This window comes from Pan troglodytes, chromosome 6, assembly GCF_028858775.2.
Source record: "Pan troglodytes isolate AG18354 chromosome 6, NHGRI_mPanTro3-v2.0_pri, whole genome shotgun sequence".
Classification (NCBI taxonomy): Eukaryota; Metazoa; Chordata; class Mammalia; order Primates; family Hominidae; genus Pan; species Pan troglodytes.
Window position 1 is genome coordinate 57,947,532 of NC_072404.2, and position 18,236 is coordinate 57,965,767.

Consider the following 18,236-nt stretch of genomic DNA (forward strand, 5'->3'; position numbering starts at 1 on the left):
ATCTTGTTTAAGTCCTGTTGAAAATATATATATATTTTTTCTAGCAGGTAGTCAACATAATTAGGTTCAGTTTGCAAGTTCCAACATGCATTCTGTGGTCTCTGGGTCCAATGTAATTTCAACTTTCCAATTCCTGCAAGTGTTATTTTGAACTGTCTCATGTGCATGCCACTCTGTATCCATTGTGGCCCTTGGGTACAGTCTCATTCTCTAGTATGCTGAAAAGGATTAGATCTAAACACAAATACCTTACAGGGAAGCCCAGGAATTCACAGGCAACTTTAGGGGTTTGTTTTCCTGAGTTCTTCTTTCTCTGTAATCTCCCCAGTGTTTCCCAGTTCCCAGTGTTTCCCCGTTTAGTTCCTCATTAAGAGAGCTGGGGCTTTTGTTAGCTGTGCTGTTCCTTGCTGTGACTGTGCCTGCAACCAGAAACCAGTCCCTGAAGGACAGACAGAGAGAAAAAAATCAGTGTGGGCTTTCCCTCCAGCTTGGGACCATAGCTCTTCTGATGTGAGAAGAAGCTTCAGCTCCCTAAGAATTTTGAGCCTCGTTGTTTCCCATTACTTCTACTGTCACAGAATTGTTTAAGGACAATGGCCCAAGAAGAAAGTATTAAGAAAAAAAAGCAGGGGGAGAAGTGGTGGTGGTGGATTTTTCCCTTTCTCTGAGCATGAGGGCTTCCCTTTCCTTCTCTGAGACAGAATGTTAGGGCTTCTCGGCCAACTTCCAGTATTTTGGGCTGTGTTGAGACTAGGCCAGGGATAGCGAAGGAGAAAAAATTGTTAATCTCATGGCCATTAGGTGGCACTTTAAATTCTGGTCTTTTCCTTTAATTAACCTCATACTGTTTACTTCTGAATCCTAAAACACCTTGCCCTAGCATTGCTTCCAGGTTTTATTCATGCATTCTTTAAGAGACACTGTGTGCTTATTCCACTGTATCTTGAACTAAAACTCTAGCATTTTATCTTTATATATGAACAAATTTTAAAGAATGGTTATGGCGCAATAGCCATTTTTTTTAAAAAAATTGGTTTCATTATTTCATGCACCTTGATGCTATTATACATAGAAATATCATCTTTGTTTAAAGCCAAAGTCCCACACACGATGTTCAAAACCTCAGTGCATAACTGATCTGATGGAAATCTGCCATTGCTCTTGCTGTCAGCCTGAGCACCAGAGAAAATACCTCCAGGAGGAAGTTTTTGGCAAGGAGAAAAAAAGATGTTATCTCGGATTTACAAATTTTCATCATCATATTGTTAGGTAAAACATATTTAGTTACTGTCCTTCAAAAGTTTTCCTTTGTCTTTTTTTGTTGTTGATGTACTCAGGAAATAAAAACAGAAGTTTGAATATTCAAAAGTTAAATTTGCCAGGCAGAGAAATACCTTTGCTTAGAGCACAGTTTATTTAGTAGTGACTCTTACCCAATTAACTTTGGCAATCATATTCAATCTCCATAAATGAATGAGCAAAAATACCGCGATCCAGAGGCTGCAATGAATCATTTGTAGGCTTCTATCTATAAGATCCTTCTTTATCTCTCAGAGACTTCTTTGTATGTCTTGTATCTCACTTAGGTATAAAGCAGGCTTTTTCACCATCCCTCTTAAAAAGTCTTCCTAAATCACTGAAACGCGTGGCTTTTTCATTGTCTCCCACCATCGTAACCATGCATTTCCTATAGCCCTCCTTGTCTTTTCCCAACACAGTTGCTGCTAACCCTTGTGGAATCTGCATATGAATTAGGAAGAGTCACCCATTCTCTGCTGTGTGCAGCCCTATGCTGAGACATAGGATAAAGAGCAGAATTTTAACTATTGTTATTATTATTTATTTTACATCTTTCTTTTTTTTTTTCGAGGCAAAGTCTCACTCTGTCCCCCAGGCTGGAGTACAGTGGCACAACCCTGGCTCACTGCAACTTTCACCTCCTGGGTTCAAGCAATTCTTGTGCCTCAGCCTCATGAGTAGCTGGAACTGCAGGTGCATGCCACCACGCCCTGCTAATTTTCATATTTTTAGCAGAGACGGGGTTTCGCTGTGTTGGCCAGGATGGTCTCGAACTCCTGACCTCTAGTGATCAGCCCTCCCAAAGTGCTGGGATTACAGATGTGAGCCAAGAACTTAAAATAGACTTCAGCAACTTTACCTCCTCACCTGACTTTTGGCAAAACCTCTATATCCACTTCAACTTTGTCTTTCCAACTTAAGTGTTAGCATTTTACAAAGTTTCTTCCTTGGACATCCTTTTTAAAATAAACACCATTTCTGGGCAATTGCTCATACTCCCAGGGCTTTAGCTATCATCTAAATGCTGATTTTCTTAAATATGTTATTCTAGTCCTAACTTTCCTCAGTAACCCAGATTGTTATTTCCTATGGACAAACATTCCAGCATAGTCTAAATTTCCCTTCGAGTGCCATATCCCCAAAAGAAATGCATTTTTTTTTTTTGAGACCATGTTTCTCTCTTGTTGTCTAGGCTGGAGTGCAATGGCACGATCTCGGCTCACTGCAACCTCTGCCTCCTGGGTTCAAGTGATTGTCCTGCCTCAGCCTCCCGAGTAGCTGGGATTACAGGCATGCACCACATGCCCGGCTAATTTTCTATTTTTAGTAGAGACAGGGTTTCTCCATGTTGGTCAGGCTAGTCTTGAACTCCCGACCTCAGGTGATCCGCCTGCTTCAGCCTCCCAAAGTGCTGGGATTACAGGAATGAGCCACCATGCCCAGCTTATAAATGAACTATTTATTTCAACAACAACAATCACAAGTGCAGCAAAAAATATTCTCTGTCTTTTCTACCTCTTAAAGAATGCGCTATCCTTCAATAGTTGCAACAATTCAATTTCCTCTTTTTTTTTCTTTAATTGGGGACAGTGTATCTGGATGAATCATTAAGACAAGTAATTACTTCTGCAGAAAAATCTTACTCAACAAATACATGTTTTTTCTTTTAAATATCAAATATGGTGATGAATACAAGCCAAAGAAGAAAGTAAAATCATACTTAATAAGCATCTGCAATATCTGTGATAGGTTTTCTTAATATCTGTCAATAGCACATCTTTGTGACTTTGAAATAGCTGTACCATCTTTTCATTATTATTATTATTTTATTTAAAGGGAACATAGTTTGGTTGAAAATGTCTTATTGCCCTTTTCTGTACAACATAAATATATGGCATTTTAAACCATAGCAAGATATCCCAGTGTCTTAGTGCTTCAAGTCACAAGCATGCTGGAATAAAATAAAACCACTATAAGCAGAAGCACATTATCTGAGGGCACAACTCAAATATCACACATTAATGTACACCAGGTCCTACCAAATTTGCAGTACAGAGGTTCCTCAGTTGTCTCACTTAGCTTCCATATTTGTTTGTTTAAATATTAATATACATTTCTTTCTACCTGAATCTACTGTAAGTATATAATGGGTAACATTTACACAAAACTTTTCCATTAAATGGAATGCTTTCATGCAGTTAGTTTGCAGTGCTCACAAAAACTTGTGGGCTTGATACAATGAACATTATCCTCATTTTATCAGTGAATAAAATGATATTAGAGATAGCTGAAAGTACATACAATTCGTGAGAGAAAGGGAGAAGCTATGTCATCTTTCATGTGTGGTCATCCTTCCACCGTATCATTTTGCTTGTATAATTATGATATTTGTTACAATAGGATTGGAATTAAAATTAAATCATTAGATAGTTGGTCACTAATAATGCTTTATTTGTGTGAATGTTGTAAGTAGCATACTATTTTTAAGGAAGAAATAAAAATGCAAGCCGTTCTAATGGTAATTTAGCAAACTTATTCTATGTGAGTCCTAAAATCAGTTTTGGAAAAAAAAAATTGTGGACAGCATTGAAGATGTCAGGTAACGCATCAAAAAGCTACTATCACCAAGGGTACTGGAGGAGAAGTGATAGACATTAGGTCTTTAAAATGCAAATAAGGGTACAAGTAAAAGAATGCTATATTTAACATATGAAACTGATTCTGAAGTCTCCATAGCAACTACTAAAATGTTAAGCATACATTATGTGATTAAAGTTATCAAAGATAGCTTTCTTTCAGCCTAAGCAATTTCAAAGCAGATGATGAATCTGGTTCTTTTTCAGAAAGTCCTACCAAGTACACCTCTAGAAGATAATTAGAAGAGCTTTTGTCCATGATGGGCTATGCTGATTAATAATTTTAGAAATGAAATATATTGCTTTAATGTAAGTGGAATCCAGGACTAATCTCTTCATTAGAGAAAATGTGCTTGTATTAGTTTGGCAGCTTGTATTAGTTTGATAGTATAAGATAATCCTTCATTGGCGAAAAGTAGAAACAAAAGCTTCTTATTTTATTATACCACTTCAATGATGATAAACATGGTGTAAATTATTTTGTTCTTTATATTAATTTGTATGATATGACTGTGTGTGTGTATGGCTGTGTTACATACATTTGTCTTGAGCAATTACATATTAATTGTTTTGAAGGGTAACAGAATATACCATCCCAAAATAAGCCACTTTAGCATGAGGATTACTTTGAGCTGAAGGCAACTGAGAAGTAGATACAAGACAAGCTCTCTGTCTTTCCCATATTTGCCTAAACGCAGGGCATAAATTTTCAAAAGTAAAGGTGTCCCTTCTCCCCTTTCTACCAGGAAGGACAAAGGTTTATCAACAGAGATGACTTTAGATCATACGAGCCTAGAGACCACACCAGATGAATTTATTAACAAAGCTTACTAGCTGACCTTAATCTACCCATGTTTGCTTTTCCACAATTTGCCATCCCTAGAGGATCAAGGTCCTTTTCTTTGTCTTATCACTCATCTAAATATTTATTATTTTTTGTCGAAGATGCCATATAAAAGCTGGAATTCTGAGCCACCGCTTGAAGAGTTACTCACTTTCTTGGTATCTCTCGTGTATATATGAGACATACATATTAAGACACTTTTGTTTGTTTTTCTCTTGTTAATCTGTCTTTTAATACTAAGTTTCTAGCTAAGAACTTGTGAGGGTAGAGAGAAAATTATTTTTTCCTCCCCTAGAGTTTGGTGTCAGTGTCAAATAAAATATATTATATTCTAAATAATAAAGTTACAGGTTCTTCATGGAATTCTGGAGTATTGTTTTGTAAAACATCTATAAGTTGATTTATTAAATGTCCAACTCTACAATTGTGAAACATTTAATGCATAATTCCATGCAATTTTCTTCAGCCATGTATGAACTCACCATAACTATTTCAGGAATCATTTCTGTGTTTCTGTACTTGGTAAATCTCATTCAGCTCTGAGATATCTAGATAAATTATAAAAGTTGACTCTGGCAGTGTGAAAAAAAAAAAATCTGCCAAGGCAAATAAAATTAGATGGCAAAGAATGTTAAATTTGGGTCCAAAACTCAGCTATATAAAAACGAGCCAAACAATGAGAAAAAAAATGCTTTAGGTTCTTGAATATTCCCTACGTATCAGTAGTTTGAAAGAAAGTTAAAAACAAATCAACAAATAGATGCCACAGAGAACAACTGGATACAAAGACAGAATGAAAATGATGTGGTTTGTAAGGGAAAGGGATAAAGCTTTCCCTCCATCCTTTGAAGGTTCGCTAAAAGTGAACTTAAAACAGGCAGATTCATAAGAGAAAAAGGCATACAAATTTATTTAATATGCATAGGGGGAAAATCACAGGACAATGATTACCCAATAATTCAATGATGTCCAGATGCCTATATATCCTTTCTCATAGAGGAAGGAGAGATGGGAAAAAGTGATCATTTGAGGGATAGTAAATGATTTTTAGGGGGGAATAAATGGGCCTGATGTTCAATGCTTAGTAAATGATGCTCTTTTGGAATTTAATTGAACCACAGAACAGACAATGGTTTGGGACAACCATTGTCATTTGGGCTTCATGTGTGGTGTTTAATTTTCAATGTCTTTTGCTGTGATATGAGCTTTCATCTTTTTTGGTTAACGAAATTTCAGGGAGGGAATTGAAGGCAACTGTGTTCCTCTTTGGCAGATCTGTTCTTTAGAAGGATAAAGGAATATCAGAGTAAAGCCTGTCCAGCATCTGGTGGCCCCCAGTGGCCTTTAACTGCAAATAATCAGCATACCAGGGTGTTATATTTGGGGGTGACATTCCCTGGACTCCTTTAGGTGTCTTGTAAAAAAAAAAGGATGAAAAGAAGCTCAAATATGTCCAGCAGATAATTTCCTTTCTTCACTCTTTTTTTCATAGCACACCTCTGGAGGAAGATTAACATGCTTGAGAGTGACCAATCATCTGTTGATTTTTGGTTACCACTTTTCCTTTCCACAGCTGTTCTAAATTATCCTGTTAATATTAACATTCATTTTCAGTAAGCTAGCTGAATGTCTCTTTCTCAAGTGACTCTTTAGCTATTGTTTTATCTGTCACTGTTTTTTCATCGCTACCTTCAGTTTTCAGGCTGGAACAGGGTCCTCCTTTCTCAAGACCTGCTGTCTTTTTTTGTTGTTTTAATAACTTTGCCTCTTCTTTCTTCTTCGTTTTTGGAGAGTACCTTGGTTGTCTTCAAGATTACCGAATCACATTTCCAAAGTGTCAGTTTTGCTTTTATTCTATGTCTGTTATCGATTTTGAGCTTCTTTTCACTCTATCAACCTCACACTCATTCCTGTTTTCATTTTACCCATTCCCTGCTTGTTGTTCCCTAATTCTTCTATATAAATGACACCCTTTCTTGAGATTTGATTCCTTACATCTTAATGTTGGAAGCAGATAGCAGGAAAGAGTATCTTTTAAAAAAAATCTATATTACGGCTTCACATATTCTTAGTATTGAGATTTGCAGTCAATGGCTTTTAATCCTAGCATGCTTTCTGAAATCTCTCCCAACTGATGTACATTTTATTTGAACATTTTTCTCTGTACTGTGACACGTCGTCCTCATCGCCTTCATTTCTAATACAACTGCCAATTTTTATCTTTTAATGAGAGTTTAAAAGATTTTTCTTTGTGTATGACTGACCTTTAACCTGAAAGTTTGTCACCATTTCAAAAGCTTTTTTTCCATTTTTTGATGTGCAGTTATCAAAACTGAATACTATGAAAATAAAAATCAGTACTTTTAATTAGGTTCTCACTATTTTCCAGATATTTTTAACAGACTTTTATGTGAAGTAACTCACAATGGCCCTGTAAAATAGGTAAAACCATTACCCAGATTGTAGAGATGAGACAACTGAGATAGAGATTGGTTGGAAAACATATTTGTACAGTGCATCATTGGCAGAATAATGTATAAGCCCAAGAAATATGATTGCAAACCCAGGCCTAAAGACTCTGCCAAGTTGCTTTCTCCATTTTAAGTTCATATATGTCATAACTTTCAGATACCTTAACATGTAACGTGGCCTGGCATTCTGGCCACCTACTCCATAACCATTCATGTTTAAACTCCTTTATATCATAACAGATTCTGGAGTCTATCTCTATTTTAATGAGTCCTGCTGGTCATTGGTCATAGATATGCTGAGTAATCCTATAAAATTAGGGGTACAGGGAAGTCCATTTCTGCATTATAATTCCCTACACAGTCTTCATCTTACCCCCAATGTTTCGGAGATCCTAAAGTTCTACATCTGAGCATGGCAATACAACTCCATTTAACACAATTGAAATGGACAATTCTGTCAGTCTCCACTATCTAGAAAATGTGGCTATGAACATAGCACATAGGGGTGCTGGCACCCCATCAGCCCTTTAACATATATTTAACTAACATACACAAACTACCAATGACCTATGTTATACTCCTTGAAATGTCAATTCAGACAATTTTTAAAAAGGGAAGAAATAGAAAAAATTTGCTTACAAACACCATATATTGCTTACAAACACCACATATTAGAAACATGAATATTAAGACTAAAGACTTGTTTGGAGGCAAAGGCAAAGGTAAATAATTTTGCAAAAATAAAAAATACCCATATTATATATTAGAAATACACTTGAAGAGAATCTTCATGTAAATTGTGAATTTATGCCACGAGTTTTGGAAAGGAAATTGGCAATTGATAAATAGAGAGAATATAAATTAAGGCCCAAAGTGTGACCATTTGGCAAATACAGGTTTATTGTTGGAAGGATGGTTGGGGAAAGCTATCATATTGAAGGAGAAAGAATAACTTTTTAAATTTAAAGAAAATGCAAAGTAAAGAAAAAGACATTTCAGTAATAGACTTGCACAGTTTTCTAGGCGAGCACTTTGGCTCTCACCTTGTTTTCTCATTTGGAGGGTGATTGCTAGATATGCAGCTGCACTCTAGCATAAGCGTGAGAATCTGACTATCAGGTTTCACCTAAATTCTTAGCATTTGTCTATTCAATTTTCTAGTATCCTGGCCAATTCTAGGTTTTAAAATCAATCAGACTAAGGTCAGAAAGGCTCTGAAATCACCCATGGATAGTGAGCCTCCAGTCACCCTGACAATTAGTCTGAACAAAAGGATGTTTTGTGTATAAATCTGTCATAAATCCTATGTTTGTAGCAAATGAGTGGTTTCCATGAGATTATTAACTGGTTCTTAGAAGAAATAATGATATCTTGAAAGTGTTGGTTGGCCTTGGTGACAAAGGCCTGCATAGAAGTGGTATAAAAGAATGGCTCAGGTGGGAAGAAAGTGTACCCTGAAAATGAAAATGTTGAGATGTTCCTCAGTGTGAACACAAAGCATTACTAGCAAAAGATGTTTGGACTCAATTCTATGAGAAATGTTATCCTTTACAGTGAGGTGTTTTGAAAGTGTATAAGAAAAGTAAAACTATAAAAATAACATTAAAAATTTTTGGTAAAGGGATCTGGATAATGGTAACTTTTTTTTTAATGACGCTTATGCTTAAAGTAGGTGAAATGAGATGTCTGTAAAAATGTTTTTCATGGCCAATATCCCCTTATGGCCAAAATATTTTACAAGAGCACATTATCCAGTCATACAGGATGAGAAATGTTTTTGCATAGTATATGGCAAGGGAATGTTGCAATGAATTCAAGCACCTGACTCAAGGATATCCCATCCAGAAGACAGACCACAGATTTCTCTGTTCAAAGGCATGTAAAATGAACTAAGTAAATCAGATTGGTTCTTATTGAAATCTAAACGGTAGAATACAGAATGGTTGGCCAATGTATAGAGATTGAGGATGAGAAAGAGGGAAGAGAGAACGGGAGATGCCATGAAAATGAGACCATGCTTATTGTGAAAAAGAGCGGGGGCCCGTAGTCCCAGCTACTTGGGAGGCTGAGGCAGGAGAATGGCGTGAACCCAGGAGGCAGAGCTTGCAGTGAGCCGAGATCGCGCGACTGCACTCCAGCTTGGGCGACAGAGGGAGACTCTGCCAGAAAAAAAAAAAAAAAAAAAAAAAAAAAAAAAGGCTGTTTCTAAAATCTGCCTCATTTCCTGAATGACTTGCTATCCATGGCTCAGTGATATCCTAAAGTAATCTCTTATCTATCATGAAAAGAATCAAACAATTCTAAAGGCTAATGGTATTTTAGGCTTTCACATTCAAGATGGAAACACAGCCTCTCTTTGACGGATGATGGCTCTATTAAGAGGTGAAGGGCGGGGCGCTGTGGTACACGTCTATAATCCCAGCACTTTGGGAGGCTGAGGCGAGTAAATCACCTGAGGTCAGGAGACCGAGACTAGCCTGGCCAACAAGGAGAAACCCCGTCTCTATTAAAAATACAAAAATTAGCCGGGCATGGTGGCAGGTGCCTATAATCTCAGCTAGTCGGGAGGCTGAGGCAGGAGAATCCCTCGAACCCGGGAGGCGGAGGTTGCAGTGAGCGGAAATCGTGCCACTGCACTCCAGCCTGGGTGACAAGAGTGAAACTCTGTCTCAAAAAAAAAAAATTAAAAAAAAGTTGTTACTCATTGTGTGTCAATCTTTATATTCTCAATTAAAGAAAATAAGGAGATGCCTCTCTTGTCCTGCCTGTGGAAGGAATTAAGGGCATATTAACATTTGCTTTTCAGTGGTAGTTCATTCATCCACTTAGTAAATACCAGTGTTTATCATATGCAAGGCACCCTGTTAAGTCGTTGGTTGGACTCAATCTGTGATAGCAAATGAGGTATAAGGACAATAGCCAAGTTTCCTTCAAGGTTGCACCTCATTATTGGGATCAATGAGAATTAGAAATTGTCTTCCCTTTAGGGCAGATGCAGAATAGGCTTCAGCCGGCAATCGCTTGCTATAAGTTAATTTGATAGAAATAATAAACTCTTAAGTAATCATGATTCGGTAGCATCCGATTTCGATACTCATGTTTATACTATCAGTGCATTAGTCATAGTGCTAGATTTGGCAAACAGAAATGAAAAATGCAATCTTGACTTTGTTAAAATCATAGGCAGTGATTGTAATAAAAAATAAATGGTTAAGCGAAAGATTTAAAGATGATTCCATTTTTGCCTTCTTCCTTTTTAATTCAATTTTCCCATTATAGTCATTCATTTTGCATATTTAAGAGATTTCACTCTTTCTGGTAACAGTTTTATTGATATATAATTCATACTTCATGAAATTTACCCAGTAAAAATGTGAAATTAAACTTTTTTTTTAGTTCACACAGTTGTGAACTTTAAAAACCCCACTGATTTATTTGTTGTGAAATTTACAAAAAAATCAATTTTAGAATTTCTCATTACCTCAAAAAGAAATCTGTATATGTTATCACTTCCCTAATTCCCCTATTTTCCTAGTCTTAAGTAACTATTAATATGCTTCCTGTCGCTATAGGTTTCCCTGTTCTGGACATTTTATGTGAATGGAACCATATACAATCTATGTTTTATAGCTTTTACTTAGCACACTGTTTTTAAAGCTTACTCATGTTATAACATGGATCTGTATTTCATTACTTTATATAACTGAATAATATTCTATTGTATGGTTATATCACATTTTGTTTATCTGTTCTTTAGTTTATATACATTTGGGTTGTTCCTACTTTTTGGTTATTATGAATAATGCTGCTATAAATATCTATGTGTAAGTTTTTTTGTGGACATGTGTCTTCTTTTCTCTTGGACACATGCATAATAATGGAATTGCTGGATTACAATGCAACTCTATGCTTGACCATTCATGGAGCTGTAAAACATTTTTCCAAAATGGCTACAACATTTTACATTCCTATCAGAAATTTATGAGGGTTACAATTTCTCTACATGTTCACCAACACTTACAGATATCTGGCTTTACGATCCTAGCCATCTTAGTGGGTATGATATGGTATTTCACTGTGGTTTTGCATTTTCTTGGCGACTAATAATATCAAGCATCTTTTTCTGTGTTTATTGGTCATTTGGATACATTCTTTTGGAGAACCATCTGTTCAGACCCTTTGCCCATTTTCTTTTTAATTGCCTTTTTACTATTGAGTTAAAGAATTTACATATATACATACGTATGTCTGTGTTCATAAAATATATATATTTTATGTGTATGTATTACATATATACAAGTTTCTTATCAGATATATGACTTACAAATATTTTCTTCCATTCTGTGTGTTGACGTTTTATTTTCTTGATAGTCTTCTTGAGGCACAGAGGTTTTTCATTTTAATGAACTCTAACTTATTTACTTACTTATTGTTTGATTATGCTTTTTTTATGTCTAAGACTGCATCACCAAATCCAAGTACACAAAGATTTATCCCTAAGTATTCATCTAAAATTCTCATACTTTGAGCTTTTACATTTAGACCATCAGTACATTTTGAGGTTATTTTTGTATATTGTAATAGGCAAGGTTCTGATTTCATATGATTTTTCCAATTGTCTCAGCATCATTTGTGGAAAACACTATTTTTCCCCCCATTTAATGGTCTTGTTACCTTTTAAAAATATCTATCGACCATAGATCAGGGGTTCACTTCTGACATCTCAATTCTGTTTCATTGCTCTGTTGGGATACTTATGCCAGTAGCACAACAGCCTCATTATTGTTGCTCTGTTTAAAATAAAAAAGAGTGAATCTTTCAACTCTGTCTTACTTCTTCAAGTAGATTCAGTAGGATACAAGACTTTAAATGGAATTTCTGGATCCATTGAGTTAATAGGAATTTTAGGAGCAGCTTGTCAATTTCTACAAAGAAACAAGTTCAGATTCTAAAAGAAATTTCATTGAATCTGTAGACAAATTTGGGGAGTACTGTCATTTTAACAGTATTGAGTCTTCTGATTCATGAATAGAAGAGGCATTTCTATTCATTCAGATCTTCTTAAATTTCTTTCAACAATGTTTTATGGTTTTAAAAAATATAAATTTGAGATTATTTTGTTAAAATTGCTATTGTTTTCCTCCTTTTATGCTATTGTAAATGCAATTATTTTCTTAATTTTTCTTTTCAAATTTTTCACTGCAGGTATATAGAAATATAATTTATTTTTGTTATTAATCTTGTTTTTGGCACACTTGCTGAACTTGTTTATTAGTCTAATTTTTTTTAGTTGATTTCTTAGGATTTTCCATGTAGAGGATAAAAGATCATGTCATCTGAAGTTATGATACATTGTATATTCATTTTCACTCATCTCAAAGTATTTCTTAATTTTCTTTTTTTATTACAATGTATCCAGAGTGTACTGTTTAATGTCTACATATTCATGTTTTATATTTTTTTCTGTTTTTGGTTGATAATTTCATTCCACCATGGTCAGAGAACAAACTTTGTTTTATTATCATTATTTTAAATTTATTTACTTTTTTTTTATGGTCTAGCACATGATCTACCATGAAGAAAGTTCCATGTGCACTTGAGAAGAATATATATTGTGCAGTTGTTGGGTGGAGTGTTTTGTAGATTTAGGTCTAGTAGGTTTATATTGTCACCTTGTTGAAATTCTGCCTATTTGTCAATCTATTTTTGAAAGTGAGGTTTTGAAGGCTCCAAATATTGTTGTTGCATTGCCTGTTTCTCCCTTCCTCCTTTGCTTCTGTCAGTTTGGAGATCCATTTTTAGGTGCTTATATGCTTAGTTATATCTTCCTGATAGATTGAGCCTTTCTATTATTATAAAATGCCCCTCTCTCTATCTGGTCACATTTTTTTTTGTTGTTTTCTTGTCTATTTTGTGTGATATTAGTATAGCCACTGAAGCTTTCTTATGGTTTTTGGTGTGATGTATTTTTCTTCCATTCTTTTTCTCTCAATCTCTTTGTATTTTTGAATCTGAAGTAATGTCTTCTGGACAAAACATATAATTGGATCTTGTTCTTTCGCAGCATGATTTTGCTTTCCTTTTATTCAATCTGACAGACTCTGCCTTTTGAACGGGTTGCTTTATTCATTTTCATTTTCTATTGTAATATAAATAGTTGAATTTATGTCTGCAATTTTACTTTTTGTTTGCTATGTGTCTCATGATACTTTTGTTTCTCTATTCTTCAGTTACTGCATGCTCTTGCATTAAGTGTGTTTTTCTAATGTATGATTTTAATTATTGTTTTTAACTGCATATAGATGTTATTTCTTTAGTGGTTTTGCTAGAGTTTAGCATACATACTTTAACTTTTCAGTTTCTGCTTCAGATTGATAATATCTTAATTTCAATTTATGCGGATATGTTATTCCTATACAGCTATATTCACCTTTTCTTTTTTGCATGTGGGATTATTGTTAAACAGATTACAACTATATATGTCACAAACTCAAACATACAATTTTTATAATTATTAGTTTATATAATTATATATCTTTTGGGGAAGCTGGGAAAAGAAGGGAGAGCAAGTATGTACTTATAGATGTTGTTGTATTAACTTTATTAATTAACATTTCTGTTTCTTTTCAAAAGTTAGTTTTTTGAGAGGTGCTACGCTTTCTGGCCTATTTTCCCCTTGTGCAAAATATAAGCTCAGGCTCTACACCTGGGAATAGTGACAAAGTCATTGCCTATCCCAAAGTAGAACCTTTGATTTATAAGCTGGGTTGTGGGTGATCAAGGCCCCAGTATTCTCAGTACACTCACTCAAGGTACAGCCTCTTTTCCATGAGTGGGTGTGGATTGAAGAAGGAAACCCCATCTCCCACTCAGCCCCAGCCACATCCACTACTTAGTCTCTGCAACAGAGAAGTGAAAAATGGATGAGATATGCTGATGGACTGCCCTCCTGGGAAGGACTATAACCTGCTTATGGGAGTGCTCTTGGATGCTCCCATCTGGAGTGAAACTTTAGACATGCTACACTGGGAGGAGAAAGTAGAAGTGCAGGTCATGCATAAAATGAAACAGACTTTCACTTTTTTAAATGTATTTTCTTAAATAACTGTTTTCTTTATTTGCTATGTGCTCTTAGGACTATTTTCAGAGACTCTATTCATTGTTGTTGTTCTTTGTTATATATATAATATATATATTTATATTTATATATATATAAATTACATGTATATATATACACATATATGTGTGTATATATATATGTATAAAATTACGTGTGTGTGTATATATATATATATATATATATATATATATATATACACATGTAATTTTCAGTCATTCTACTGGGCGATGGGCCTATAAATCATCTTATGTTACCATGCAGGATGTGAAACTCTTTAGGAGTTTCTGTATTTAATTTTTCAGTATTTTATGTGTGTCATCCTCCCCAAATCTCCACTGCAAGAGTAGTGAACAGTAACATATTGACCTGGCCTCGAATGGAGGGGTGAAGGCCTGACAAGAGCCAGAAAATAGAGCTGTAGGACAGGGAAAAGCTTCAATCTGAGGCCAAGTAAAATTATGGCTAAAACAAAATAAATTGCAAACCAAGATAAATTGCAAAATAAATTGCAAAATGTCCAAAAGGAAAGAGTCTGATACAAGGAAATAGGTTATCCAAAAGATTTATCAGTCTGAGCTTATAAAGTGTCTTGAGGTGACAATGGACATTGGGAGAAAGACTCTTTTATAGTGGTAACTCACAAATGGGAAGGCTCTGACATTGTGTCAATTCACAAAGATCTTCTAGGGTAATTTCTTGACCCAAATGAAAACCATAATTTGTATGTACTCTTTTACTTTTTGTACACTCTCCTTTTGTTCTTGATTAGATAATATTTCAATTGTATGGGGAATAGAAATGTGTATTTATTATTTCTTTTAATATTTTAACGTTTTTGACAGTTCTCATACAATTTTACTAATAAGTATATATATGCTATTAGAAGATCTTTTGGCTTCCTGGTAGTTATTGACTTTATTACTTTAACTTTTATCTATATCCTGTTATATTTAGTAATGTGATTATCAGGGAGATTTTTCTCCTTCTATAGTGTGGAATTCAATTTTGGAATGTCACATGAAATAGTAATTACACATGTAATCACCTGAAAGGTTCTTCCTGCCCACTGCACAGACAAAACCAATTCACTGAGACCATGGTATTGAGAAAGAGTTTAATTATCCCACACAGGTGAGAGGACTTAAATTATTGCTGAAATCAGTTACCACGAAAATTTGAAGGCTAGAGTTTTTTTGAGGATAATTTTATGGGCAGGGGGCTAAGGACTGTGTGCTGCTGGTTGGTTGGGGATGAAATCATAGGGGTGCTGAAAACAATCTTCATGCACTGAGCCTCTAGATGGGGGCCACAGGACCAGTTTAATCATGAGTCCCAAGTCCAGGTGAAGTTAGTCCATCATCAGAATGCAAAAGTTTGAAAAACATCTCAAAAGATGAATCTGAGGTTCTACAATAGTGGTGTTATTAACAATAGGAATTAGGGAATTCACAGATCTTGTGACCTCCAGAACAGTGGCTAAACTATGCCTACATTTTAGCAGAATTCAGGCCCCTCCCATAAGGCCTCCCATGGCCTTTCATTAGCAAAGAGGGGGTGAGTTTTAGGGAGGGACTATTATTATATTTGCTTCAGAGTTAAACTACAAACTGAATTCACCCTCTGGTTAGCTTGGCCTGTGCCCAGGAATACGTGAGCACATAGACACAGACACACACACATAAAATGGCTAGAATTAGAAATAGTTCAGATGTCCAATATTGAAAAAAATTATTGAGTAATTTCCTATGCTTACATAGGCTGAGCTATTTTAGAACACATACAAATAATATTTTCAAAGGAATTTAACATCAAAAATTCTTACCTTTTCATAGTTGTGAAATATACATGTGATGTATTTCTTGTCGTTTAACTCCTAATATCCTTGAAATCTCCAAAGTGAAGTGACTTTTTATATGCTAACGAGTTGGCTGATGGGTGGGGGCTCCTGGGTAGCCTCAGTATGGGGGCTGGTTGCCAGGGGAACCAACAATGAGATTTGAGGGTTGGACCTTTCATTCCTGCCCCCAATCTCCAGGGATGGTAGAGGAGGTAAAGGTTAAGTTGATCCCCAGTGGCCACTGATATCATCAATCATGCCTATGTAATGAAGCTTCTATAAAAACCAAAAAGGGGCAGGGTTCAAGGAGTCTGCAGGTAGATGAACATGTAGCAGTTTTCAGGAAGGTGATTGAGAGCACATGAACATACCAAGAAGGAGGTGCACCCCAACTCCACAAGGAGAGATATTCCTGTGCTTGGGACCCTTCCAGACTTTGCCGTATCTATCTATTCATCTGGTTGTTTATTTTTATCCTTTAATACATCATTTGTAATAAATCTTTAAACTTAAGAGTTTCCCTAAGTCCTGTGAGCCACTCTAGCAAATAAATTGAACCCAAGGATTGGGTTATGGGAATCTATAGCAAGCTGGTCCAAAACACAGGCAAAATAACTTGAGGCTTTTGACTGGCATCAGAAGTGGGGCTGTCCTGTTGGACTGAGTCTTCATTCTGGGCAATCTGATTCTATCTCCAGGTAGATAGTATCAGAATTTAACTGAATTAGAGGGCAGCAAGCTGATTTCTGCTGCAGAATTGATGGCTTGCTTACTGGTGGGGAGAAATTCTATCATATCTGGTGTCAGAAGTGTATTGTGACAGTACAGTGAGAGAAATTGAGTTTGTTATTTTCCACTCAATGATTAAAACAAAACAAAATAAAACAAAAAATAAATGAGATGCAACTTTATGTATAGAAGGATAAAATGATGTAAGCTACTCAATCCCCCAACAAGAAGAAAAGGAAGAAGAAAAGGAAGAAGAAGAAGAACAACAAAAACAACAACAACAAGGAGAAGCAGGAGGAGGAGGAAGAGGAGGAGGAGGGAGGAGGAGGAAGAGGAAGAGGAGGAAGAAGAAGGAGGAGGAGGAAGAGAGGAGGAGGAGGAAGAGGAGGAGGAGGAAGAAGAAGAAGGACTATGAAGAGGAGGAGGAGGGAGGATGATAAAGAGGAGGAGGAAGAAGAAGGAGGAGGAGGAAGAAGAAGAAGAAAAAGGAGCAGAAGAAGGAGAAGAAGGAGAAGGAGGAGGATGAAGAGGAGGAGGAAGAGGCAGAGGAGGGAGAGGAGGAGAAGGAGGAGGGAGGAGGAGAAGGAGAAGGAGGAGGGAGGAGGAGAAAGAGGAGGAGGAGGAAGAAGAAGAAAAAGGAGCAGAAGAAGAAGGAGAAGAAGAAGTAGAATAAGGAGGAGGAGGAAGAAGAAGAAGGAGGAGGAAAAAGAGGAGGAGGAAGAAGAAGAAGAAGGAGGAGGGGGGAGGAGGATGGAGAAGGAGGAGGAGAAGAAAAATAACTAAATCAATATCAATCTAGGTAAAATTAATTTTCAGAAAGCAGTATCTCAAAATATTAATGAATATCTTCTTTCAGTGCTGAGAATATAAATAGTAATTTCCTTCTTTGTACTTTTAGACTTTTTTTTACATGCTTTGTAATGTGCTTGAGTTAATTGTATAGCAAAAAACATAATAAGGTAATAAAAAAAGTAGGCGGTACTGTGGTCACTGTCACATATAGACTACTGTAGAATTGCTTCTCCCAACTGTTCCCTTGACTCATGGGAGTAATGTATGCAGTGCACTGCTTTTCTGTGAGTGCTCAAAACTTCATGTTCTGAGAAACAACCATTTACACAGGGTAAAATATGCAGTCTCTACTTTCTGTCTCTTTTTCCTGTCTCAGTAAAAGTATTTTGATAACTCACGTTCAAATGATTGAAGTATCACATTATAATCACCTGACCCAACTTTGAAACATCTTCAAATTAATTTTATTTATAACTCATTTGAGTCACTAATTTGGATTTCAAAATAA